This window comes from Vulpes lagopus, chromosome 8 (genome assembly GCF_018345385.1).
Source record: "Vulpes lagopus strain Blue_001 chromosome 8, ASM1834538v1, whole genome shotgun sequence".
NCBI classification, from domain to species: domain Eukaryota; kingdom Metazoa; phylum Chordata; class Mammalia; order Carnivora; family Canidae; genus Vulpes; species Vulpes lagopus.
The window spans coordinates 103582697-103610104 of NC_054831.1; the positions used below are offsets into that span (position 1 = coordinate 103582697).

The 27408-nt window shown below is 41.6% G+C and overlaps 1 long non-coding RNA gene across 2 annotated transcripts in view; it reads right to left on the minus strand.

Annotated features, from left to right (window-relative positions):
* Window positions 1-12988, minus strand: part of LOC121497612 — a 333494-nt gene extending 320506 nt beyond the window's left edge. Inside the window, exon 1 of one of the 2 annotated variants that reach the window (XR_005989523.1) lies at window positions 12885-12988. This is a non-coding gene — a long non-coding RNA (uncharacterized LOC121497612). Of the gene's footprint in view, window positions 1-12766 lie in introns of both variants that reach the window. The other variant, XR_005989522.1, reaches the window with a different exon arrangement.
* Between the last annotated feature and the right edge of the window lie 14420 nt (window positions 12989-27408).

Genomic DNA, 27408 nt, shown 5'->3' on the forward strand with positions numbered 1-27408 from the left:
AATATTTTAAGCCCACTACTGAGACCTATTGCTCAGAGGAGAAGATTTCTTTCAAAATATGACTGCTCTTAGCCAATATACCTTGTCACCCAAGAGCTCTAATGGAGATGTACAATGAGATGAATGTTGTTTCTACCCCTGCTAACACAACATCCATCCTGCAAACCATGGATCAAGAGGTCACTTTTACTTTCAAGTCTTGTTATTTAAGAAATGCATTTTGCAAGGCTACAGCTGCCATGGACAGTGATTTATTCCCGTGAAGGGTCTGGGTAGTCAGCTGAAAATCTTCTGGAAAGGCTTTACCATTCTAGGTGCCATTATGAACATTCATGATTCATGGGAAAAGGTCAAAATATCAACACTAACAAGAGTTTGAAAGAAGTTGGTGCCATTCCTCATGGATGACTTGGAGGGATTCAGGACTTCATTGGAGGGAGTAACTGCCCATGTGGTAGAAAAAGCAAGAGAAATAGAATTAGAAGTGAGCCTAACACTTGATGCAATGAGCTGGGTGTTATACTATATGGTGGCAAATTGAATTTAAATTTTAAAATGTGGGATCCCTGGGTGGCGCAGCGGTTTGGCGCCTGCCTTTGGCCCAGGGCACGATCCTGGAGACCTGGGATCGAGTCCCACATCGGGCTCCCGGTGCATGGAGCCTGCTTCTCCCTCTGCCTGTGTCTCTGACTCTCTCTCTCTCTCTCTCTGTGACTATGATAAATAAATAAATAGAAAAAAAATTTAAAAAAAAAATTTTTAAATGTAAAAAAGATAATAATAATTAAAAAATAAAGTGATAAATATAGAAAGACAAAAAAAAAAGAAGTGAGCCTAAAGATGGGACTGAATTGCTGCAATCTCATGGTAAAAATTGAATAGATGAGGAATTGTTTCATATGGACAAGCAAAGAAAGTGTTTCACGAAATGGAATCTACTCCAGGTAAAGATGCTTTGAAGACTATTATATAGATTTAATTGATTAAGCCTCAAGTTTGAGAGGATTGACTCCGAATTTTGACAGAAGTTCTATTTGGGTAAAGTGCTACCAAACAGCATCTCATGCTACAGATTAATTATTAGTGAAAGGAAGAGACTTCCATGCACAAATTTCATTATTGTCTTATTTTAAGAAATTGCTATAGCCACCCCCAGCCTTCGATGACCACCATCCTGATCAGTCAGCAGCTATCAACATCGAGGCAAGATCTTCCACCAGCAAGATTATGACTCAGGGGCACCGGGTGGGGGGGCGGGTGCTTAGTCAGTTAAGTGTCTGCCTTCACCTCAGGTCATGATCTCAGGGTCCTGGGCTCAAGACCCAAATCGAGCTTTCTGCTCAGTGGGGAGTCTGCTACTGCCTCTTCCCCTTGCTCTTTTTCTCTCTCCCTTTCCCTCTCTTTCTCTCTCTCTCTCTCTCCCTCTCTGTCTCTCAAATAAATAAATAAGATCTTTTTTTAAAAAAGATTATGACTCACTGAAAGCTCAGAGGATGGGTTTTTTTTTTATTTAAATTCAAGTTAGTTAACATATAGTGTATTATTAGTCCAGAGTAGAATTCAGTGATTCATCAGTTGCATGGAACACCCAGTGCTCATTCCATCACGTGCTCTCCTTCATGCCCATCACCCAATTACCCCATCCCCCCACACCCGCCTCCCCTCCAATAACCCTCAGTTTGTTCCCTATGGTTAAGAGTCTCTTATGGTTTGCCTCTCTGTTTTTATCTTATTTTTCCTTCCCTTCCCCCATGTTCATCTGTTTTGTTTCTCAAATTCCACACATGAGTGAAATCATACAGTATTTGTCTTTCTCTGGCTGGCTTATTTCACTTAGCATAGTACCCTCTAGTTCTACCCACATCATTGCATTTGGCAGGATTCCATTCTTTTTATGGCCGAGTAATATTCCAGCATATTCCAAATATGCTGCAGTTCCATTGTATATACATACCACATCAGAGGATGGCTTTTTTTTTAAGATTTTATTTATTTATATGAGAGAGAGAGAGAGAGAGAGCACGTGCACAAGTGGGAGGTAGGGCAAAAGGAGAGGCAGAAGAAGAAACCCCATGGAATGCAGAGTCTGTCGAGACGCTCAGTCCCAGGACCCTGAGATCATGACTTGAGCCAAAGTCAGACACATTCAACCAACTTAGCCAGCCAGGTGCCCTGGCGGATGGTTTTTTAATTAAGGCATATACATTGTTTTTAGACTTAATGCTATTGCACAGTTTATAGACCACAATATGGTGTAAACATAACTTTTCAATGTACTAGGAAACCAAAAAATTCATTTGACTCCGTTTATTGCCATATTTGCTTTATTGCAGCGGTCTGGAACACAACCCACAATATCTTCAGGGTATGCCTGTATTTTCTCTAGTCAATCCCAGCACACAACTAAAAGAGAAAAACTCAACCAAAGGGAAAAAAAAAAAAAACAATGACAACAGACAAGAAATTCAGGTAAACAAACACAGTCTTTCTTTCTCTTAACTCAAGAAAGGTAACATTATTGACTCTACCCACCAAAAGAACATTAAGCACTTTATCCATCCCACAAAACTCATTTTTTTTCCTGCCTTCTTTTCAAAACTAACTTTTAAATTCCAATTTTCTTGGAAGTATATCGAGACGTGACATTCTAAGCAATCACTGAGAAGTGTAAAGGAGAGTATAATAGCTGCAATTAACTCTGTTTATATACCAGACAGACTTACATTTCACTATAAATATTCCACATGAAAATCTTTCAAAGAAGGCCAATTATGCTGAGAGGTTTATCTGTATGGCATTTGTCAAAAGAAAAAAAATATGCCGCAATTCCTATTCGAAAAAATTATTTCCTGGCATAATGTGAGATTGTACACTCACCAAAGAGAAAAATGAGGAGGAGTCTTGAGCTAGAATGATAACATGCATCTACTTTTAGCTGTAGGCCTCACCCCTGCACCGCCATCCTGTCACAAAAACACTGAGCACATGCAAAATGATGCTAGTTCACATCATCTTAATTCTAACCCTAGCACTGGTCACTGAGAGGACATTAGTGGGAAGAGAAAAATTCCCTAAGTGCTCTGCTCTAGAAAAGTCCATTCTGTTTCTAACCTTAGAGCTCAAGAGGAAATTACCATTTGAAACTAAAGTCTTTTTGCCCTTATAATTTTTACTTAGAATGTGTGAACATAGGGATGCCTGGGTGGCTCAGCGGTTGAGCAACTGCCTTTGGCTCAGGATGTGATCCTGGGGTCCCAGGATGGAGTCGCCCATTGGGCTCCCCACAAGGAGCCTGCTTCTTCCTCTGCCTATGTCTCTGCCTCTTTCTCTCTCCGTGTCTCTCATGAATTAAAAAAATCTTTTAAAAAGAGGAAAAAATGAATGTGTGAACATTCATTTTGTGCTTCCTCCCCAACTGGTGATATACTGTTTATCTTAGTTTTTAGGGAGAGAGAAACAAAACTTTTTAGTGTTCCTGTTTTCTTTTCTGTCCTTTTTGTACCCAAGGCTCTTGATAACAAATGTGGCCTTCAATCCAATTTAGCAGAAGAGTTTGAATACATTTTGCAATATTAGTTATAACTTTTTTTTGTTTTTAATTCTTTTTAAGTAGGCTCCATGCCCAGTGTGGGGTTTGAACTCATAACTCTGAAATCAAGAGTTACATGCTCTACCGACTGAGCCAGCCAAGTGTCTACGAGCCAGCCATATAAGTTCTATCATCTGGTCCTTTTGAAACCCTACAAGTCCCACTAATCTAATCTAGAAAATTAGTTCCTCTGATCAAAGTATTTCTGAGAAAGACATCCATACATATAACCAGATAGTCATTGGCAACAGGAAACAGGACTATTACTCATTGGCTGGGCCCTAGCCATTCTTTACAGCCTGCATCTGTTCTGAGGGGTTATAGCTTCTATTCTGATTGGTCAACAACCAAGCCATCTCAGCTGCTAAATATTAACACCCCGAATGTGAGTCCAAGAAAATCTTGATCAAATTTGCCTTTGAAATCTTTCAAAAATAAGAAATACCTACCAGATAATTGAATTCATTAGCTTTGACATCACTGGAACTTCATTAATAGCCTCACTCTTCTACATAAGAAATGAGTGGCAGTTTTCACCTCAAACCTTCACAGCAAAACTGGAGCAAGACTTGTCTGCAGGTACTACCCTTACCAGCTTGCCTCCCATTCAGTCTTCCAACCCCATCCCTCACTACAGCAGTTCGTCCCCCACAAGCATCTCCTTAGGGTTGCTCTGTCTATACCCTCACCTAGGGTGATCATGGTCATTTCTGCCTCTGTATCAATGTGCATTGTTGTAAATGTACTAAACTGAACTTAGCTTTTCCTTTAAATCTGGTACTTGGCCCACACCTCCTAGTTCAGCAAGGACTCCCCCAACCAGTCACCCAAACCAAAAACCTGGCAGTTATTCCTGACTTCTAATTCCCCACTAATCCCCATATTCAATAACTCAGCCAATTATTCCAATCTACTTTCCCTTCTTAGTTATCCTGAATCTTTCACACTCACTCTCTCTCCACTAACACAGCTTAGTTCAATCTCTCATACTTCTCCCATTTCTCCACCATATAAACATAGATTACCTTCCTAGCTGATCTCCTTGTTTCCTCTTTATTCTCCAAAATGATGCCAGAATCCTCTTTCAGGAACAACTAAACACACACACACACACACACACACACACACACACACACAGACTTGCTTTCATATTAACTTTCATAGCTCTCTGTGCATAGCATTATGCTAACACTATCATACTATACTCTAAAGTGTTGAGAATTATTTGTCTGTCTTCTCAACAAGACTATCAGCCAGTTGAGGGCAGCTTCTAAGTCTTAGTAAGCTTCCCTGATACCATGAGTAATGTAGTAGGTGCTCACTTAATGAATGAACTGGAAAACCCTACTGATGCTACAGAAGAAGAATTTAAGAAATGAAAGAGTTAAGTTTGGAAAGGTATATGGAAACAAAACTGCCTCTCCAGGACTTCTCAACAGAAGGAAAAAGAGAATGTAACTAACACAGGGCTTCTTAACCTTTGTTGGACTATGCATCCTTTTGAAAATCTGATGAAAATTAAGGGCTCTCTCCAAAGGAAAAAAAATATGCCTATACCTGTCACACAAAAGTCTACATATAACTTCAAGGATTCTCTCTACAGATGTCCTATGGATCCGAAAGTCCTAAGTGTCACAGGAAAACATGTGGGATAGTTCAGGTGAGTGTGAATGGAATGAGTATTTGCTCCAGGAAGTAAGAAAACTTTCCCTACCTCACACATTACACAAAACTATAGATCAGATTCATTAAAGGACCAAACAATTTTTTAACTACAAGTTATTAGAGAAAATATTTTTATAATCCTGAAGCAGGTGCAAAGCCATAGAGGAAAGAACTTATGATAGATTTGACTACATAAACTTTGGAACAAAATAGGGCACCATGAATGAAGAAAGAAGACAAAGGTCAAAATCTTTAAAGTATGTGAAATACACGAAATAAGTATATATAAGTACCTCCAGAAAATACATAAAGAATGACTCCAAGGCAATAAAATAACAAATACCACCATGGAAAAAAAGTGGACAATGGACAAAAATAGACATCCCATAGAAGAACAAATCCAAAGCATCAACTAGTTCAGGAAAAAAAAAATTCAACTTTGATCATCAACAGCATACAAATTAAAACATTCTTTTTCATCCACCATGTTGGCAAAAATTAACAAGATGAATAATATCCAGCACTGCCAAGGATTCGGAAAAAAATGGCTACCGTCATGAACACCAATGGTGGAAATGAAAATCAGTATTCTTTCAGAAACACAATTCAGCAACCTCTGTCAATATTCTAAATACCCATACAGCTTTACCCAGCAATTCCACCTGTAAGCCTCTATTCTAGAGAAATGTTTGCACCTGTGCACAAAGAAGCATAATAAGGATATTCACTGCAGTGTTGTTTATAGTGGAGAAAGCCAACTGGCCATCTAGAGGGGAGCCCAACTACAATTTAAAAGAATGCAGTTGGCCTATTTATACCCTCTAAGACATATGGGTCAATGACAAGAAAATGTGAACGTATACGATGCCATCCATTTGCTTTTGTAAAAACCTGCACACTTAAATATATGTGTAGTTGGGTGTGAAAGATCTGCACACAAAGAAAACACCAACCAGTTATTACCTCTGGGGAAAAGAGTGAAATTAAGGAGGGATAAGAAGATAGTACACTTACTTTTTCGTCTATATTCTGAGATTGTTTCACCATTTTGCAACCAGGATAAATGGGAATAGGGCAAATTTTTTAGAGAACATTCCGTTGTGTTGCCCAAGTCCTTAATTCTTTCTGGCCTCTGGAACATATCACAATTTTGCCTAATTTCTGCTGTTCGCTGACATTTCATTTAATCCACAAATGTATGCTCTCTCTTAGTGCACACCAGAACCTGGTTCCTGTGGGTGGCTCTCACCAGCCTTTCCTCATGGGGGCGGAGAGCCACATGACTCACCACTGCAAAGTCATAACAACATCATATAGAAACTGGAGACATTGACCTGTGTTTTGTTTGTGCCACTTATTCTGTTCTCTTTGAGAATTTTGCAGAAGAAACCATGATTCTGTATAAATGAGTAGTGTTCAATGACAGGTCTAAATTCGGTTGTAAGTTAAATGACATTGCTTTTGGTAAATTTAGCGTGTGGGCTGTGAAACATGTAAGTTTATGAAAATGTTCTCATAACCAAATGGGAAATAGAAAAGATAAACCAAATTGCTTCTAGTAGAGATCACTGTGGTAATCTGCTATTAATCCCTCTTCATCCCAGGAATTAAGTATTCATTTCCCCTCTGGATTTCCTCAGGATAATCATGTTCTAATCCATAAGAGTTCTTTCTCTCTCACCTCCAATTGCCAGGTTGAGTCTGTGACTCGTGAGAGGCATTTACCTACACTCCCACACTGATCCACCCCACTCACTATTCCGTTAAAACCATGTGGTCTCTTGATAAATGGAAATATATACAGATGAATTTGCAGAGCTACTTTTCAATGAGACAGATTACTCCACATATCACATTCTTCCATGAAGGTCATCTGATTTAAATCTTTATTCTTTTCAAAAACTAGCTATATTTCATGCAAACAAGAAGCATTACAATAGTATATGTGGGGGCTACGTCTCAGCAATAAGGGGAGTGTCAGTATTAGCGTTTCCAATTATGAGGAGAGGACAGAGACATGGAAAGGCTTAAATTCCTGGAATTCACAGCAAAATCTGAACCTGGAAATATTACCAGGTTCCTTTTTTCCTTTCTTAGGTACAAAACTGATACCCACACATGGCTCTAGCATATTCCCATAGTAATCACCCCAGACAGCCCACAGTCTCAAGCCAGTACCTGCATTGAGGCTCAAGTGCCCTGCATTTTGGCAAAGTAGAGATGACAGCCCTGGGAAGCATGAACGTAGAACTCTAGACCTTTTACCGTTGATTCCCCTCCTGGACCTGAGCTGGAGGCAGGGCATAAAGGCAAACAGAAATATTTCTTTCTCCATATTTAATGCCAGCTGCGTGATTTGCTTTCCTGGTCTACCCCCACAAACATGGCTAAAACGTGCCCTACTGAGAGGCACCTATGAGAAGACATACTCTGCATCATCTCATCCCATCTCATGTTCGTCCAGAGTGTGCAGACTCCAGAGTGACTTCTATGAATCGAGATCCATCTTGCAGAGCGCAGCTTTATGCATGCCTCATTTAAATAGGCCACTCTGTGCAGTAGATGTTATTATAAGTGATGCTCCCACACGCCACAGATTTTAATGCATCCTAGAAAGCAAATTACTGTCAATGATAAGTTATATGACATTCCTGACCAAATTAGTTGGTTATTCATCTGAAGACCAACAAACTCAGCCTCTAGTGAACTGTGAAGGAAGGGGAAAAGCATCAAATGATTCTATAGATGTTCTATAATGTGGGGTTGGGACATGGCTACATTAGAATCCTTGCCTGAGCATGGCTGAACTGCAACAGGTCTGAAGAGGTCAATTAGTGCAGCTCCTGCCTCAGCCTGCTGCAGACTCCAGGGATCCATTAGCATAGTCCAACAGAAAGAAAAAGATATAGACCAAGAAAATGAGTGTCTTGTTGCATATTTGACAGCTACATTTTTCCTAGGGCTACTCCACTGGAAGTGGAACAAGATGTCAAGAATAACTTGGGGGAAGTTTAAAAAAAAAAATAGTCCTAGGGATATAAGAAAGTTGGCTATGACTCAAATAAATGAAGCAGGAAAAAGCCAGAAGGGCAGCATTCGATGAGCTCAGATCACCCCTCCCCTGGCAGACACAAGCTACTCTACCAATTCCAATGTATTTGCCAGTGGATGAAGGAGAAAATGGGGTTTGGGAGCTATATTTCTTTTTATTTCCATGCTTCTAATTGTTCTTAATCCACACTCCCTGGACGGCTTAAGCATTAATAGGCTGAAACTATGTTCTAGCATTACACTGGGTTAATTATACTCTTTGGGTTGCAAAGGACAGAAATAATTTCACTTGGCCTACCTCAAGCGATGAGGTTATAGAGAGTAAAACAGAGTAATCAGTTATCCAGAGTAATGAATGTGGCGTCTCCCCTCGCTACCTGTCCATGCCCACTCTCACCATTTCCTAAGCCTCAAGCCAGTTGGCTGATCCTCTCCATATTTCTCAGTTCAAATTCCAGAGATTGTCTGCTTTCCAATGTGATTATCCTGAGGTCAGAGCTTCTGCTGTTAGGCCATGCGTGCTACAAGCTAGCTACCAGCCTATGAGCTGGCTGCCCCTGGTGTCAGGTGTCTACCTCTGGTCCAATCAGATGCTCGCTCACTGCACAAGGTACAGCTCCAGGCAGCTGCTTTAGCAAGAGGTTGGGAATAAAAGTAGCTTTCCTTAGAAAACAAGGATGATTGTCTCAAGCTTATGTCTATGCCCAATACTTAAGTAGAAATAAACCATTAATTTTGGAGGCAAGAATCTTTATAGGAGCAGGACCAGCTTCGTGAGCTCATGACCTATGCAACTGCACAGGACACCTGGGCTGAGAAGGGCTCCCACTTGGCCTAATGCTCCACTGTGGCCGTCTCATTCTTAATGATTTTTTAACAAGGGGCCCTACGTTTTCATTTTGCCTGGGGTCTTGCAAATTATCTAACTGTTCCTGTATAGGAGTTTGTATTATAAAAAGTGAAGGGAGTTTCATAGAATCAAATGATTTTGGATCCAAGAGTTCTTCTGAGATCATTTACTCCAAATACTCATTTGACAGATAAGAAAACCGAGGTCAAAGAAAGGATAATTGGCTTAATCAAGATCCCACAGTGAGTACTGGCAATGTCAGACTAGAAACAGATTCTTATCACTCTGTGTCCAATCTTCTCATTCCTCCATGTGGCAGGCTTCCCAGCAGAGAGGACTGCCTGACACTTAGTCTATTTTGCCAAAATATTTGGTAAGCTATTTAGAATTCTCATAAAACGAGGCTGATATAAAAACACAAATGTCGATCTTTCCCTGTTCAGTCTTACAGTTTATTTCCTCACCTATGACCTCCTCAGAACAAATTCCACCGACAATTCCCAAAATCCAAAAAGGAAAACCCGAGGGGACTATGAGAAACTCTATGGAGGATCATTTGGTAACAGAGATCAAAATGACACTGTTCATACCCTCCAACCCAGCAATTCCATTTCTACTCACAGTCTCACATATGCACAAGGGCTGCTGCATGCCAAGAAGACTCATCGCAGTGTTGATTATAATAGCAAAAGATTGGAAACAACCTAAATATCCATCAACAGGAGACTGGTTAAAAAAGAAGAAGAAGACGACGACGATGACACTACATTCATACAACAGGGTATTATGTAGCTCTTAGGGAAAAAGAATTTAATCTGTATCTACTAATATAGAACAAGACCAAAATATTGTCTCACGAAAAAAGCAAGGTACAAAACAGTATACAACATGCTTCTGTTTGTGGGGGGAAAGTTATTTCATTATATGTCCTATAATTACACGTGGGGGGAATTCGTATATGCACAGAATTTGTCTGGAACTATATATATAATAAAAGAATGGCTGCCTTTGAGCAAGGGACATGGAAGATTCAGGGATAGACTATAGGGCAGATTTTGATTCTATGCCCTCTGTTCCCTTAAATTTTATACCATGTGCACAGACTACGTTTTCAAAAACTAATTACTTAAATTAAATGAGCGTCTGAAGAGGGACTCCATGACACTGCCAGTATTGGATCACATCTACAACAATGAAAAACATACCATTGCCATCATTTTTACTCAGGCTTTTTCTGGGATCTTGTACTCAACTTGCAGACAAAGGAAATTACACGTAGTTAAATTAGTCTGAAAAACAATTCTCTCTCCTTCCCCCTCCTCTGCTCTGCATAAAAAGAGAAATCTGAAAAAGTTTTCAAAACCTGTCTAATCCATTGTTTGTTTAGTCATTGGCACAACCGAGTGACACAGTGGAGCAAATGAGGGATGCTCCCAATCTTCCTTTGGAAACTTGCCAGTATCATCTCAAAAGTGTCTCTCGGACTTTATCCGCTTACATTTTCTCAATGCGCCCACCATCGGGGTTCCTATGTGCTTTAACAAGAGTTTTATTTTGAACTAAAAGCACAGAGGGGGACAGAAACCTCAATACTGCCCTGGTTTAGGAGAAGCACATCTTCCTCAGATGATAGCAGAAAAGGGGAGTTTAGTCCTCTCAATAAACCCCCTTCCTTTGAGAAAACTGGTTCTTGGGTAGACAGCAAACACAGGGGAATGTCTTTCCCCCTCATAGCCTCTTTGCTGCCCCATGTCCACCCAGCCTGCATTTATACAACCCACATGTGGTGGATCAAAGGCAGCCACAAATTCTTTGACACTCCTCTCCTCAGAAAGTGAGGTCTGTTTCCATTCTCCTCGATTTGGGGACTGCTCTGTGACTGTTTGACCAACGGAATATGGTAGGCTTGGTACAATGCCAATTCCAAGTGCAGTCTTCAGCACAACTGGCAGCTTCCTCCTTGTTTTCTTAGAGTCCTAAGCAAGGCACTGTGTCAAAGTCCAATTGCTCTCCTGGAAAGAGCATGTGAAGATGCCCTAGGACTATGGAGATGGAAAGGGGCCTAAAGTCACTCCTATCAGGACATCAGAGTGTGGGTGAAACCATCTTAGACACTCTGGCCCATACCAGCTGCCAGCTGAAGAGCACCAAGCAACCCAGTCAATGCCAGGGGGAGCAGAGGAATCACCCAGCCAAGCACAGCCCAAATTTCTGACCCACAAAATTATGGGATTTAATTAAATATTATTCTGAGACGCGAAGTTCGTGGGTAGTATGTTATGCAGAAACAGATACCCAGGATACCACACTATCACCATGAAACACTGACATCTTCAAACTTTTCACATTCAGAATTCAGTCTTTCCTAATCTGCTTTAGAAGAGTGATAGAAGGATCTCATGCCAGGCAGCCATAGCTGCTGGGACAAGTGCCCAGATCCAAGCTTAAGCAACAAAAGAATCTCTTCCCCCCAGTACCTACTCCCCACAGGGCTGGAGATGAGTCTACCCGGCCAAGTTGAAGCACCATCCCCTGCCACTAAGGACGCCAGAGATCATGGGCCATGGGACCTGGAGTGGCCCAGTTCATATAGGAACCACCACCACCACTACCCCCTGCCGCCACTATATCCCTGAGGATGTCCTTTGACCAGCTCCAACCACTCCAATGCTCCACCAAACCATGTCAACAACCCCCTGTCTACCACCTCATGGGGGTTACATGTGTTTATTCCTGGATATGGGGTGAGAAACACACCCTCTTACTCCAGCTCTTGGCCTTTCAGGCTGGGCTGAGAGAAGGAAAGCTGAGCCTTGGAAGGAGAGATTTCTGGATCAACTTCCCTGGCCCACAATGACTGGCAGTTGCCACCCACTCCGGCCCCTGGGCCTGTTCTCACCCACCCACAGGGTTACCAAGGCCTCAGAAACCATAATTAGGGATTTCATCATACACTTCAGCTCCCTGGGAACAAATTCGTCTTTCCAGCATGCACATCCATTGTTCAACTTTCAAACGCATTGTTGGGAACTCCCTAAGTACGAAAGTAAGACACTGCCTCTTCTGAACTGTAGACGTGGCCACGAAATTCAGAAAGGGGTATTTCCAGGGTTGAGACAAAGATAGAAGATTTAGAAATAACACAAATGAAGGAGGGCCATGAGACTGGCAAACCCGGCTTAGCAAGGTCCAGGCTGTAGGGACGTGCACAGGAGCAGAGAAGCTGTGGGAGGACCCGGGGGAGGTGCAAAGAGGGTCTCCCCCCTCCTGCTTCCTGGCTTCCAAGGACCAAAAACCCCTGCCGGGTTGCTGAAGGCCTTTCACCACTATCTGTACAGACAAATTAGGGACGTGGGTTGACCAGCCCATCTATGCTGATAGACCAGAGAGCCGGGGTGTTATTGGGGGATAAAGGTGTTGCTTTGAGAGAAAGCTTTTTTCTCACAAGGCACAGGAAGAAATTTTAGGATTTTCCCAAATTATCTCAACAATTTTCTCAATCTCTCACTTCAGACAAAATATTTAAGGAAAAACTATTTCCAGAGCATTCTTGGGTCACGTCTTACAGAAGCAGAGAAGAGAAGAGGGAAGGGCAGAGCCACCCAGATTACCTGTCTGGCTGCTTAGACTGGTCCAATTTCACTAAGAATCACACAAACCTCTTCATTCCTTCTGCCGTGTTCACCTGACCTTTTTTCAATTTCTTTTTTCCTTTTTTTCCCCATTTACCTTAAGGGAGTAATCTAGACCCTCTGGCTTTCTTTGCATGCAAAATGTAACAGTTCTTTCTTCTTTCAGATAAAGGCAGTCTTGGGGAAAGGAACAGAAAAGCGCCTGGCTTCTTCAAATTAGCTCTGAAATAAAAGTCACTGCCAGATGTTATATAAAAGGTGACGTAATCCTAAAGCACTTCATTACATATGCAGCTCTGCTCTTCAGCCCAGGAGGAGTTTATTACATTTCGTCGATCCCATTTTCTATACCCACATCATTTTTACATAATTTTTCCTGCCTGACAGGCATCTCCACGTCCTCGCAGCAGCCCATCGGGACAGGCTCACAGCAGCGCGGGGAAGCAGGTTAGCAGTTTACAAATACCCGTGCTAATAAGCCGGATTGGTCCCGGAGCCCCCACCAGGGTGAGCGATCCACTGGGCGTGGGGGCAGCGCATCTATTTCAGGGTAACAGGGAGGAAAGCAGAGCTGCGTTCCAGCGACCCCCCTTCCTTGAGGACACGAGCGGAATCTATCCCGCAAGCAGGAAAGTGGGGAAAGGCCGGTGGAAGCTTAGCCCTGCAGGGCCTTTGTGTTCCTAATAAATTCCTGGCTCCTAGTGAAATAGCCATGGCAAGGGCATCAAGATCCGACTTCCTGCCTTTGAGGGTTGGCACAAAATTTAGAAGAAAATGCACCCTTTGCACCGACACAAAGTCTAAGCTCCCGAGCTGCTGTCAGTGGGACCCCGGGAGGCCCTGCTGTCACCCCCCAGGGGCAAGGCTGGAAGACCCTGAGATGGTGGAGGGGACGGAGGCAGGCTGCGGGGAAGGGCTGGGAGAGCAGCTCCCCTAACGTCCGTGTGGGGGCCACCACACTCCTGCTGCTCACCAGAAATGAACCTACATGGCCAAGAACTCTGGGGGGCGAACCCAGGGCCCCTACCTACCACCCCAAGGGCACAGATAGGCCATCTGTCTTGACAAGCTCCTTACATTTTAAGGAAAGACACCCCCCCTACCCATTTAAAATGAACTTCATAGGGGGCACCTGGGGGGCTCAGTGGTGCAGCATCTGCCTTTGGCTCAGGTCATGACCCCGGGGACCTGGGATGAATCCTGCATCGGGCTCCCTGCAGGGAGCCTGCTTCTCCCTCTGCCTGGGTCTCTGCCTCTCTGTCTCTCATGAATCAATCAGTCAATAAATAAAAAGAAAATGAATTTATGGTTTTAAAGTATGATTAACAGAGGTGCTCCTTCTATAAGAGCATGATTTGAATGTGAGACAAGGGGAGATATGAAGGCTTTATAGAAGAACTCTGACCCACCCCCGTGTCTTCTTCCTCAACTGCCATGGAAACCTGTGGATAAGAAGGCCCCAAAATAAATTATTCTTTTTCCTATTTGTGTCCAACGGCAGCACATTCCTCAGTTTTACAAGTAATATCCTTCATAGTTTCAAAAATGCTTTTCCTTTTTTAAGTAGTTTTTCTTTCTTTTGTTTTGTTGTGTTTTGTTTTTGAAGATTTTATTTAATTTGAGAGAGAGAACAAGCAGAAGCCAGAGGAGGGGCAGAGGGAGAGGGGGAGAGAATCTCAAGCAGACTCACTGCTGAGCACAGAGGGGTCCCGGGGCCTGATCCTAGAACTCTGAGATCATGACCTGAGCAGAAGCCAGATGCTTCGCCAACTGAGCCACCCAGGAGCCCCAGTAGTTCTTCTTTATATGAAGGTTATTTGTGCCCGTAGTGTAAACAGTCAAATAATTCTACAAGTCTCATTCCAAAAACAAGGCAGTCCCAGCCCTCTTCACCTTCTGTTTTTAGCTCTTTTTTAACTGAATCACTTGCTATGTATGTCCATATTTCTAAATAACCTGTTTATGTTGCTGCTTCTAGATATTTGAGTTTAGGTACCTTATAATGACTTTGCACTATGGAAGATGATTTCATAAACACACACAGACATACACACAGCTCCACCACACATATATACTTCCTAGTACATATAATTTGGGTAAGGTTAATAATCAATATTTACAATACTATGAGTAGTAAAGTCTTGACAATTAAGTCATGCAGGATACCATATTTACCCTTTCCTGCCTGAACAAGTTTTTAACTTTCCTTATAGTTAAAAAATAAAGTCCTTTTGGGGTCCCTGGGTGGCTGAGTGTTAAGCATCCAACTCTTAATCTCAGCTCAGGTCATGAGATCAGAGCAATGAGTTCAAGGCCTGCGGTGGGCTCCATGCTGGGTATGGAGTCTACTTAAATAAATAAATTAAATTAAGTCCTTTATCTCATATGCTAAGCTTTTTACATACCCATTGTATTAGTCTCGTAGGGCTGCTGTAACAAATTACACCTACGTGGCTTTAAAGAACAGAAATTTGTTATCTCACAGTTCCAGAAGCAAGAAGTCTGAAGTCAGGGTGTCTGCAAGACCATGCCCTCTGTGAAGGCATCTTTTTAGCCCCGGGGAAGATCTCTGCTCTGCTAGTCACATGGTCCTTTTCCCTGTGTCTCCCTGTGTCTTCATGTGGCATTCTTCTCACTTTGTATGTCTCTTTTTGTATCTTTTCTCCCTTGTTATCAGGACATCAGTCTCCTGAAATTAAGGGCCTGCCCTACTCTTGTATGGCCTCACCTTACCTTACATCTTAATTACATCTGCAAAGACCTCATTTTGGAATAAGGTCACATTCTCAGGTACCAAGAGTTAGGACGTCAACAATATCTTTTGGGACTCACTTTTCTACCCACAACATTTATCTTCACTAATTTATCTCAAACTCTGTCCAATTATCTAAATCTCCTCTGAGTATATTGAAACACTTTCTGTTTCCTATCAGGTTTCATCTCCTGTGTTGGTTTACATTCAAATGGGCTTCTCCTTTACGAGTGGCTGCAGCCACAGCCCATGTACCTTCAGGTTCAAGTGCAGAAGCAGTGAATGTTTCTCTCTCAACAGTCCCACTGGCCATACGGGGTCACATGCCAATCTCACGCCAACAGTCCCAGGCAGGAGATACTGGGTGCGCGTTGGCTTAAGCCTGGGTCATATGCTCCATCCCTGGGACTGGGAGTGGCGCATTCATGTAACTACCTGATGGGAGCGTGGGGAATGGGTGAGTAGATGTTGAGCACCAGAAATAACTCAATGTCCACTGTAGCATGTTAACAAGCACTTAAAGAGAGGTCATTTTTTCCAAAGGCCAGAACACAGATTTTGCCCAGCTAGAGAATTGTATGATAATCTACTCACTCCAAGAAGGTTAAGAAAACAGAAAAGAAATTGAACAAAAATACATTTAGATCTACACTTTATCCTTTTTCTGATATTTTTGTTTTGTTTTGTTTTTTCCTTTTTCTGATATTATAGGGATTCGTTTGGCAATATCTAAGGGAAAAATACTTGTCACTTTAATACATTTTTACGTCCTAAAATGTTTGGGGGAGAAGGTATTATTCCACATACAAAATGTCCTACAAATGGAAGGAAATATCCTGTGGTCAAATCCCTATGATTTCAAATAGAATGATGCAGAAAATAAAAAATTCCAACCAGGCAGGCAATAACCATCCTGTTGATAAAAATGTTCCCCTGCTGAGATGCCAGAGAAGTTTTCTTCAAATGAGTTTTCACACCACACTTCAGTTGTCCAACATCATCCCTTCCCATCTACGAGGGAGAGAACACCAGCTTCGTTCCCCGCCCCCATTCCAGCATCCGCCTCCGGAAAGGAGCAGGAAATATTTAACTTTAGGTTTCCCTTTCATTGGTTCGCCTACTAATTTTTTCTACTTTTGACTGAATTTTTTATACTTTTGAACTACAGATCACAAACTTTAACAGTCCCTTTATTCACTGAAACTGAATGAGCCTAAGAATTAACAATCTTCCAGTGTGAGAGGCTCAGTCAAGGCAAACAAAATCTTAAAGACATAAGACCAAAGACAACAAAATCAAAAAGAAACTTGAGGGATATAGGAAATGGTATGATCGTTAACTTAATGTGTCAACTTGACTGGGCCCTGGGATGCCCAGATATCTGCTTAGACATTTCTGAGTGTATCTGTGAGGGTGTTTCAAAAAGAGATTAGCATTTGAATTGGCGGACTGAATAAAGCAGATTGTCCTCCCCAATGTAGGTGGGCCTCATCCCATCCTTTGAAGGCATAAATAGAACAAAACAGCAGAGAAAGTAGACTCCTCTCTGCCTTCTTGAAGTGAGACATGGAGCTTCTCCTCCCTCGGCACCCCTGCTTCTCAGGCATTCAGACTCAGATGGAGATCTCCAGCTCCCAGAGCTTCAAACTACATCCTTGGCTCTCCAGCCTGCAGATGGCGAGATCATGGGACTGCTCAGTCTCCGCATCACGTGACCCAACACCTTATTAATAAATCTCTTTAGATCTATGCGGATACTATGGGTTCTAGTCCCTGGAGAGCCCTAATACAGATGGAGTCAGAGGGGAGCTAGAAAAAAAGGAAGAGTGAGAGAAATCCAGGAAAACAGTGAAAAAATAGGCTAATACAAGATAGGAAGAGCCATAACCTCAGTATGAGGGGACCTGCACTATAGACTCAACTGCTTTGTGACTCACTGCCTACCCTGTCATCTCTTTGGGTTTACCTCCCTGGGCCGCAACCTCCCCCTTGAGAGGAATGACCCAAAACATCTCTTGTGTCTGTCCAGTTCTAGCACAATGTCATCATGATTCCACCACAGATACCACCCACGCAGTTAACACTCAGGTGATGGGTGCCTACCTGGCAAGGTCCTCACCTGTGTGGGAATGACAGTCAAGTAGCTCATGGGAGGAGTTAGATTTAAATGCTACCTTTGCCAATATAGCCATCTTCAGCATTCTGAGATCAGAGGGAGGATCCCAGTGGGATGGGCAGCTAAGTGCTTCTGAATATAAAGCTGCCAAACCATCAGGCCCAAGGGAAGTGCTCTAAGAAGAGCGTTTCCTAAAAACTCAGCATTTACAATGACACATCTTGATGTGCCATTCCCAGAACCATCATGTCACCTCCTATGGGGTTTTTATGGTTGAAAAAACAACGAGCTCTCTATTCCAGGTGATATTAGCTAAAGGTCTATTACCCAGATCAATGCCCTCAACCAAACACACCAAAGTAAATATATACTCTTATGTTTTATTCACCCTTCTACTTGCTGCTGCCCTACATGTGAGAATATGAGATTTTATAGTGCAATTAGTATGGAAAAATTTGGGCCAGCAGTGACCTTTGACCCTGGAACATTAAATCACCTAGAGAACTTCTTTTTTTTTAATATGTATGTGTGGGCCTATTTCCTAAAAATTTTTGCTTAATTGGTCTGGTGAAGAGATCCAAGCATCAGTCTCTCTTTAACTACTCCGCAGGTGATTCTACTGTGCGGCCAGGATGAAAACCACAGGGCTGAGGGGCTGCAGTGTTTCCAGAGGGCTCAGAACAGCCGCAAACACTTCTGGCACATGTGCCTCAAATTCCCAATATTCTTGGCCAAGAATTCTTCACAGAAGAAAAGTTCCTCCCACAACAGCACTAGATACTGTGTATTTTGGTCTAGCTTTTCTCTTTCCCCTATAGAGCTTGCATCTGGTGTAGACATTCCGCAGGAAAGGTCCTACCAAGGATGAGAAAAACCACCAAATTTTCTGCCAAGCTTTGAAACTTGGGGCTTACACTGGCATTTCAGAACTCACACTAATAATCTAGTACCTCCATCTAAGGGAAATGGGATCCAATGCCAAGTCCTTGTAGCTCTGTGATGTATTCATCAACAAAGCAATGTCTCGGGTAGTGAAGAAGGTAGAACCAATGCCCATATGTTCCTGAATATTAAACTTTCTCCAGTATTCTGAAAAGACTGTCTGTCCGTGGAGTTTAAAAGCTATATCCATTCCTCCTGGACACTATCACACAGTTTGGTGTGGACTTTTACAGAGAATTATCTGGTTTCTGTGGCCTTTTTTCACATTTAAAAATTTGGCTATAAGAATCTTTCCTATAGTCTGCCATGTATTCAGTCCTTAAAATCTATCAGCCACCGTATCAGGCACTAAAATACAGTATCTCTAATCCACAGGACAACCTTGCAAAACAAGCACTATTTTCCCAAGTTTACTGATGAGAGGTTTCATAGCTAGTGACTGTTCGAGCTGGGATTCAGATTCAGGTCTGTCTGGCTCCAAAAATAACAACCTTTTCACAATGCTCTACTGCCCACAGAAAATCTGTTGGAAGGTCAGCAACTGTAACAAAACAATAAAAGTAGATATTTGTATAGCAAATGTTTTCTCCTGACTCCCTGAGCCATGGAAAGGCATTCCTAGGGCATAGCTTCCGTATCCTCGACTTCAGTAAAAAAAAGTCTTTAGAGCCTCCCATCCTTTGAGAATGGAAATACTTCCTGATTAACTTGTGTGATGCGTTATTGCCACTTCTAAGTGGCATATAATCAGGTCCCATAGATGATAAATCAATATGGCTAGCAGAGTAGGAACCAGAAGGTCCAAGAGACACACAGCTTTTTGAGTCAATGAATGAAAAAATTCCTAACAAGGCGTCCAAGTTGTTATGCTAGTGGAGCTTCTTGAAAGAGAAAGGAGACTTGGTGCAGATGCCAGGAACATTAATTCAACCACACTTAAAGTGCAATGGCGAAGAAAAAGCACACATGCACTCTGTCCCTATCCTCACGAAGCTTTCAGTCTAATGGTGGGGCGACAGGCATTAATCAAATAATCCCACAAACATGATCATGTGTAAAGTACTATGAAGGAAAAGCATGGAGTCCTTTGACAACATATAGATCAGGAGCCCTAATCTAATTAGGGGCAGGAAGGAGCCATGTACAGTAAGAAAGACTTCCCTGAGGAATTTCTATTTTCCCAGTAAGAGTTCATTGTTCCCAAGTTAGCTGATGGCATGTTCCGTTTTATGTAACAATGATAGCTAAGTACGGTCTACTCTCCAACCTCCATTTCAAAGCCACCAACCAAACCCATGAGATGATGGATATTGGCACCTGCCAAATTTCTTGGTCACCTGCTCTTCCAAGGTTTGAATTTCTACATTTTATGTTTGCCAGCATAGACTCAATTGCCTCCCTTTTCCTGACCCTTCTGTTCTTCTCTTCCCCACTCTTTAAACCCAACCTAACAATCGCGTATCCGTGGGATGATGGTAATTCTCCTGTATCTTCAAAGACAAGGAAATTAGGATTCTTGCCAGCCTTTTTGGAATAAGGAAAGACTCCCCCCAGCACCATACAAGCCAACTGAATTGACTGAGAGCCTATAATGTTTAGTCAGCTACATTCATCCAGGGCTGTCTTAAGGAAGCCAGGAAGAGCAGGACCCAAACAGACAAGCCCCTACCTCTCTTGGTAGGTCATGCAAAAGTTGGATGAATGTTATAGTTTGAATATTTAGATCCCCACAGAGTTGGCTCTTCTCACAGAGATGATCTAGTCTTAAGGAAAGGCTGTCCCCTCTTCTCTATTAGTAGGCAGAGGCTGCCTCACCATCCCCTCCAGAGTCAGGAAAGGCTATTATCTATCTCTTAGATTTAGTGAACCAAACAGACGTTTGATTTCTTTTCAGATAAAAGAGATGATGCAAATGAGAATTTTATCTTGCATGGAGGAGTGACAAAGTAGGAGAATGAATCCTACTTGATTACAATCTTCCATCATTCTGATTTTATAATTACTGAATGGAATCAATCAGCTTTCAATTGTTACCTTGGTGAAAGATTAAAACATCATTACTTGTCCTACATATTTCACACTTTAGCAAATTTTAATAAACCGAATGCATGAGAAATGGTTGTATTATCTTTCATGATATTGGGATGCTAATGACATTTCTATTGATTTTAATTCACATTTGTTGGTCAAAAAGAGTCAGATTCCAACGAGGCATGACATCCTATAATCAACACTAACAAATGAAGACCACTGAACACTGAAATGGGCCAAATGAAATCATTAATCAGAAATATCATAAAATAATTACCAAAAAACTAAGGAGGTCTTATCTTCCTAATGAACATCTTTTATGGTATATTGATTCATTTATAACTCTTACACATTGGTGATTTCTCTATTAAAATATTTTTCAGTAAGTACAGAAAAAGCACTTTGAAAAGGCAAAATCAGAAAAGCACCAATTTATCAATAAAGGGGATCGTAGACGCCTCCCTCTAAAAAGTAAAAAAAAACCTCCTGAAGATCATATAGTGTACACAACTCCTCCTTAAAATCATTTGCATCTGAAAAATTCTTAGCCCAGTAACAGGAAAGATTATACAGAGTTATCAATAATATAGAACAGAATAATAGTTAAAGGGGAAGGTTCTGCAATTAAACATCGTGGCTTCAGATAACTTTGTCTCCTTCTCTTCTTTGCACCTCAGTCCCCTCATCTGTAAAATGGGGGTATAGTACTCATTTTATTGTCCTGGATGAAGGATGAAATGAGATAATGTGTATAAAGCTTACTTCAGCATACTCCAGTCAAACTGCATTTCCATGGTTAAAAACAGCATTAAACTTCATGTATGTGAAGATGTTGTTTCGATTCTCTCCAATGCTTTCTTGGTTTAAGTTTTTTCCATTCCTTTTCTCTCTAGCTGGTCAATTGGACTATGCTTCCTAGTGGGCTACTCAAGTCTGGGAGGGTCTGGTATCTGGAGTTCAGTCTTGCAAGAGGTAAAGAATGAGACATGAAGAAGAGGCAAGCAGGAACAAGCTCTTAAATGCTCTACAAAGTGAACCTTTCCCCCACACACACACAGCCTCAGTCTTTAATAGACCCATAAAAATCATGATAAATGTCCTCTGTGGGATTCAATTTCTTGTAAAAGCTGGAAAAGGCAATGTTTTCTCCAAGAGAATGTAGAAGGTAAAACATGGATGGCCCTGGGAAGACATACAAGTAAAGATGAGGGAGCCCAGTCTTAGACAAACAAGGACAAGCAAAGAGTCACAGGAAGGGTGCCAGATGGGCCTGAGCTTAGTTGACTTGAATCTCTAAGAGGTGAGTGGTGGAGGAATGGAAATGGGGGTCCCAGGTGATACCACTGGAGATTTTATTATAAAATCAACTTTTCAAAGGCCCCATTTCCTCCATTTAAAATTCTGTGGACTCACTTTCCGTTTGGATTTTTTTGAGACCCTCAGGACACCAATTCGACATATTATTCTTCAAGTTTCAGTTAAATTCATTCTGCTGCCTTTTTTAATCAACTCTTTATTATCCCACATCTTCCCTTAAGGTTGTTCAAAATTTTACAACAAGGTGAAACCAAGTTTTTGTTTGTTTGTTCTTAATCAAAGCACTAGTTCAAAACACCCCTTGTATCAGCTATGGAAAAAAAATTACATAAGCCATCCATACTTGGACCACAATAACGTCAATAACAACAGTTACTGTTTGTTTATGGAGTAATCACTATAAACCAAACCAGGTATCCTACTAACTTCTTTACTGGCATTAATGTATTTAACCCTTACAACAGCCCAATGAGGTAGGTTCAGTTATTACAAATAAGTCAAGAGAGGTCACCTGTCACAGAGGAGGTGGGTGGGAAGGACAGGTGAAATAGGTGAAGGCGATTAACTTGCTGAGCACTAAGTAATATATATAGAGATGCTGAGCCACTACATTGTACACCTAAAACTAATATAACACTGTATGTTAACTACACTGGGATCCAAAAAAATAAAAAATAAAATAAAGGGAAAGAGAGAAGTCACTTGTCCAAGGTCATAAAGTTGGTGGTGAAACCAGGATTAGTTCGATCTCTCAGCAACTATTCATTAAGGGTTAAATACCAAATAAGCCACATTTTGTCAATCTAGATTAAAGAAAGGGGAGGCACAGTTATTTTTTTAAGTATATTTATTCACAAAAACTATAAGAGCAAACACAAAATCACAAATAGAGAGTTTTACTTCAAGGACTTTGTTGCAGGTTTCATTTTTCAAAACTAGCTGCAACAATAAATCCCATCCTACAAGTCCTCAATGTGATTTTAACTTTCCTCACATCAAGGTATGGGAGTCCAGGCCCCTCCTTGAAGGTCAGAGGGTTTATGACTAATGGTAGAAGTGACACTATGTACTTCCAAAACTAGTTCATAAGAAGTTCACAGCTTCTGCCTGGTTCTGTTGGAATGCTTGCTTTTGGAACCCAACTACCATGCTAGGGGAAGGTCCAAGTACAAAGAAGAAAGCTCTAGATGTTCCAGCCAAGTTTCTAGCCGCGTCCTCAGTCAATAGTGAACTTCACCCTGTAGACACGTGAGTGTAGATCACCCTTGGATGATCTCAGATTGTCGTCAAGTTGGCCCCTCTTCTCCAAGTGCTCCCAGCTAAGGCCCCAGACATCATGGAACAGAATAGGATGTGTCATTGTGCTGATTATACACTTTCCGAATTCTGGACCCACAGTATCCATGAATATAATAAAATGACTGTGTTTTACAGCAAGTTTGGGATGATGAATTATGCAGCAGTAGCAACTGGAACAGCTTTCAATAAACATCAGTAGTTTTTGCTAATTAAGCACCAAAGCATAGAAACATAAAATTGCAAGTAACCTATTCAAATTGCAGGTTGACTTTTTCCTCAAGCATAGTCAGGTTATTCTTCAATCCTTCCAAAAAGAAGAGCCTCTGTGGCTTAACAGAGAATTTCTGAAGTATTCATTAAAATTATCATAGCAACGTGGCGTCTGGATGGCTCAGTCACTTAAGCGTCTGACTTCAACTCAGGTCATGATCTCAGGATCCTGGGATCCAGCCCCACACACCAGGCTCCCACTCAGCAGGGAGTCTGCTTCTCCCTCTCTCTCCTCTTCTCCCTCTCTCTCTCTGCTCCTCTCTCTCCCCCTCCCTCTGCTTGTGTTCACACTCGTGAGTGTGCCCTCTCTCTCAAATAAATAAAATCTTTAAAATTAAAAAAAAAATTATCACAGTAGAGGCTCCTACCTGGCTCAGTTGGAAGAGCATTGGACTCTTAATCTCAGGGTCATGAGTTCAAACCCCATGTTGGGGGTAAAGATTAGTAAATAAATAAAAACTTAAAAAATAAAATAAAGTGATCACAGCAGATATGACCTGCATTAAAACAAGGAAAAGGCTTCTAGTATCATAGAAAAATGAAAGAAAGCAGAATACCAATTTTTATACATGCTATGATTGCCCTATGTAAAGACTCTTTATGCAAACAGAAAAAAGCCTAGAGAACGTACTCTGAAAATATTAAAATAATTGACCTGATATTTTGGTAAAGTCTCTTGAATTTTTTTTTCACAATTGATACATGATGTATATATGATATATGATCTGATATATGCTGGACATGAGAGAGAGAGAGAGAGAGAGAGAGAGAGAGAGAGAATCATCAGAGAAAGAAATTGAGCAAATTTCCACTTCCCCTCTAGGAATTCATTCACATGAAAACATTTCCTTTGTTACATAATCTCTCCGTGTCTCACTTTTTTTCCTAAAAAATGGGAATAATAACACTTATTGCATAGGGTTGTTATGAGAAGTAAATGAGTGGGTTCATTTGACAAGGCCTTGAACAGTGCCTGACACACTGAGAGTAACAAACCCGTCATCTCATTCAACTGCTAGTATTGTAGATTAAGATCATTTCTGTTAATCCCGCCTCTAATTCTCAAGCTCTGCCACCAACAAGCACCAAAGGATTGAACTAGGAGTGAGGCCATCTGCGTCCCAGCATCAGCAAAGGTAATGAGCTGTGCAATCTTGGCCAAGCTGCTCGGTCTTCATTTCCTCATGTGTACAATGAGGTGGATGCCTACCGTTGTGAGTTTTCTGTTGAAAATCAACTGACATAATGCACTGAAAGGATTTGTTGAAGGCCCAAAACAAATGTCATTTGTCTATCTTCTTATTTCACCAATTTTGCTACTCTGCTAGTGTAGGGCTGCTGTAACCAAGTACCACATACTGAATGACTTAAACAACAGAAGTTTATCATCACACAGTTCTGGAGGCTAGAAGTCTGAGGCCTGGGTGTCAGCAGGGTTGGTTCCTGCTGCCAGCTGGGAAGAAGAATCTGTCCCAGTCCTCTCCCCTGGCTTCTGGTAGTTTGCAGGCAATCTTTGGCACTCCTTGGCTTCTAGATACATCAACCCCTGATCTTTACCTTGATGTTCGCATATGTTCTCCCTAAGGGGATATCTCTGTATCCCAATTCCTCCTTTCCATAAGGACGCCAGTATAATTGGATTAAGACTCACTCTAGAGAACTTATTTTTAACTTGATTACCTCTATAAAATCCTATCTCCAATCGGGTCATATAATGAGGTCATGGGGGGTCAGGACTTCCACATATAAATGGAGGGGGGTGGTAATGCAGTTCAACCCATAACATTGACAAAGAAACAAAGACCCAACATGGATAGTCCAGTATTTAGGAAGAGCAGGACATAAATCCAGCAGACGTTGACGACTTGTTTGATGTGTTTTGAAAGAAATGTGCAAAACACTTCTTTTGAAATTCCAGACTAAAGCAATTCTGGCCGAGTCCTTTTATGAACCTCAAATTCAGCCCAGATTCATAAATCCTTGATGAAAACCCAAGCCAATTTTGGAGTTTCCGACAAGATTCAGAGGCTGAATGGATCAGACAGGTTTTGTTTGGTATTTAGGATTATTGACTCTAACCTGAAACTTAATGCAAATTCATGGGACGCAAACTCCCTACAAATTGAAGAGAAGCAAATCCTAAAGGCCCGTGAGCCATCTGGAATGCACACGCTCATGTTGAGGCTTTCCCATCGCAATAACACGGTGGGGACGGGAAGGCCAGGCTGGCAAGTCCTCACTGTCACCAACTCTATAACGTGGTGCTTTTGCATCTCATGGGAATTTGAATCATTAGTGATTCGAACTGAATCAAATGGTGCAACACAGAGATAAGAACAAAGTGGCACCTTGTGGGTAATATTCTAAACAATGTGAAGTCCCCCCTTCAATGTAAAAACTTGTTGATGCTTGCAAAATTTCAAGATGGGTGGGCTGAGTGACCTGCAGACCGCATGTGGGTTCATGCCTAGGAAAGTGTTGCTTTGAGTGGTTAACAGAAACACTGGCAGTTTTTGGTCAGCAGAAACCATCACTCATGCACACCCGAGCCTCCACCAGGGGTTTCTGTAGCGGTTGTGCCCTCACTTTAAATGTGACAGTTGTTAAGAATTAAAATCTTTTGGGGCACCTGGGTGGCTCAGTTGGTTAAACATCCATCCAAGTCCTGATTTCAGCTCAGGTCATGATCTCAGGGTCCTGAGATGGAGCCCGCAGTGTTGAGTCGGCTTGAGATTTCTCTCTCTCTTCCTCCCTCTCCCTATGCCCCTCCCCCTGCTTGTTCTCTCTCTCTCTCTCTCAATAAATAAATCTTTTTTTTTAATTAAAATCTTTTGGGGATCCCTGGATGGCGCAGTGGTTTGGCGCCTGCCTTTGGCCCAGGGCGCGATCCTGGAGACCTGGGATCGAATCCCACGTCGGGCTCCCGGTGCATGGAGCCTGCTTCTCCCTCTGCCTATGTCTCTGCCTCTCTCTCTCTGTGACTATCATAAATAAATAAAAATTAAAAATAAATAAAAATAAATTTAAAAAATAAAATAAAATCTTTTGAATAATCTTCAACAGGGTCATGCCGATGTTTACTTAAGTGATGGCACTATTACCGAAAAACCCACTGGAAAATCAGTGACTTTGGACTGGAAATTAATCCAGTCCAAAAAGCGAGGGAAGGAGTCCAGATACTAACCTTGATATACTGTATTATTAAATTAGGAGACAGTATTGTGTGAACGATGTAAGGCTAAGAGAACAAAAGCACTCCGAGCAAAAATAGCCAAAATAGGTTGTGGGGCTTTCCACTTTGAGAATACATCCCCTCCACTTTACCCATTCCAGTGGGGAAATTACCTTCCCTTCTGAAGATTTTAATTATGCAAAGCCTTCAGGAACATGTCTCTTGAATGAAAGGCCACCATTTTGCATTTTCTTAACAACTTCATTGAAATATAACTTACATACAATGAGATTCACTCCTCCTAAGTGTACAATTCAGTGATATTCATTAAATTTCCTGAATTATGGGGCTATAAGCATAATAAGCTGTAGAGCACTTTTATCACCCCCAGTAAGATTTCTCATGTCCATTGGCAATTAACCCCCTTTCCTACCTCCAGGAACCCACTAATCTACTTTTCGTCTCCTTAGAGTTGTCTTTTCTGGACATCTCATACAAATGGAATCATGCAACACATGGTATTTTGTGTCTGGCTTCTTCCACTTGGCATGATGGCTTTGAGTACGCCCATGTTGTACATGTATCAGTATTTCATTCCTCTTTATTTCCGAATGGTATTCCATTGCATGGATCTTGGATTGCTTTTAGGCTTAGGTTTAGATGGCCCAAAGGCATCGCCACTTCTTACCGTGTGTGCCAGCTGTATCTCTAAATAAGTATGG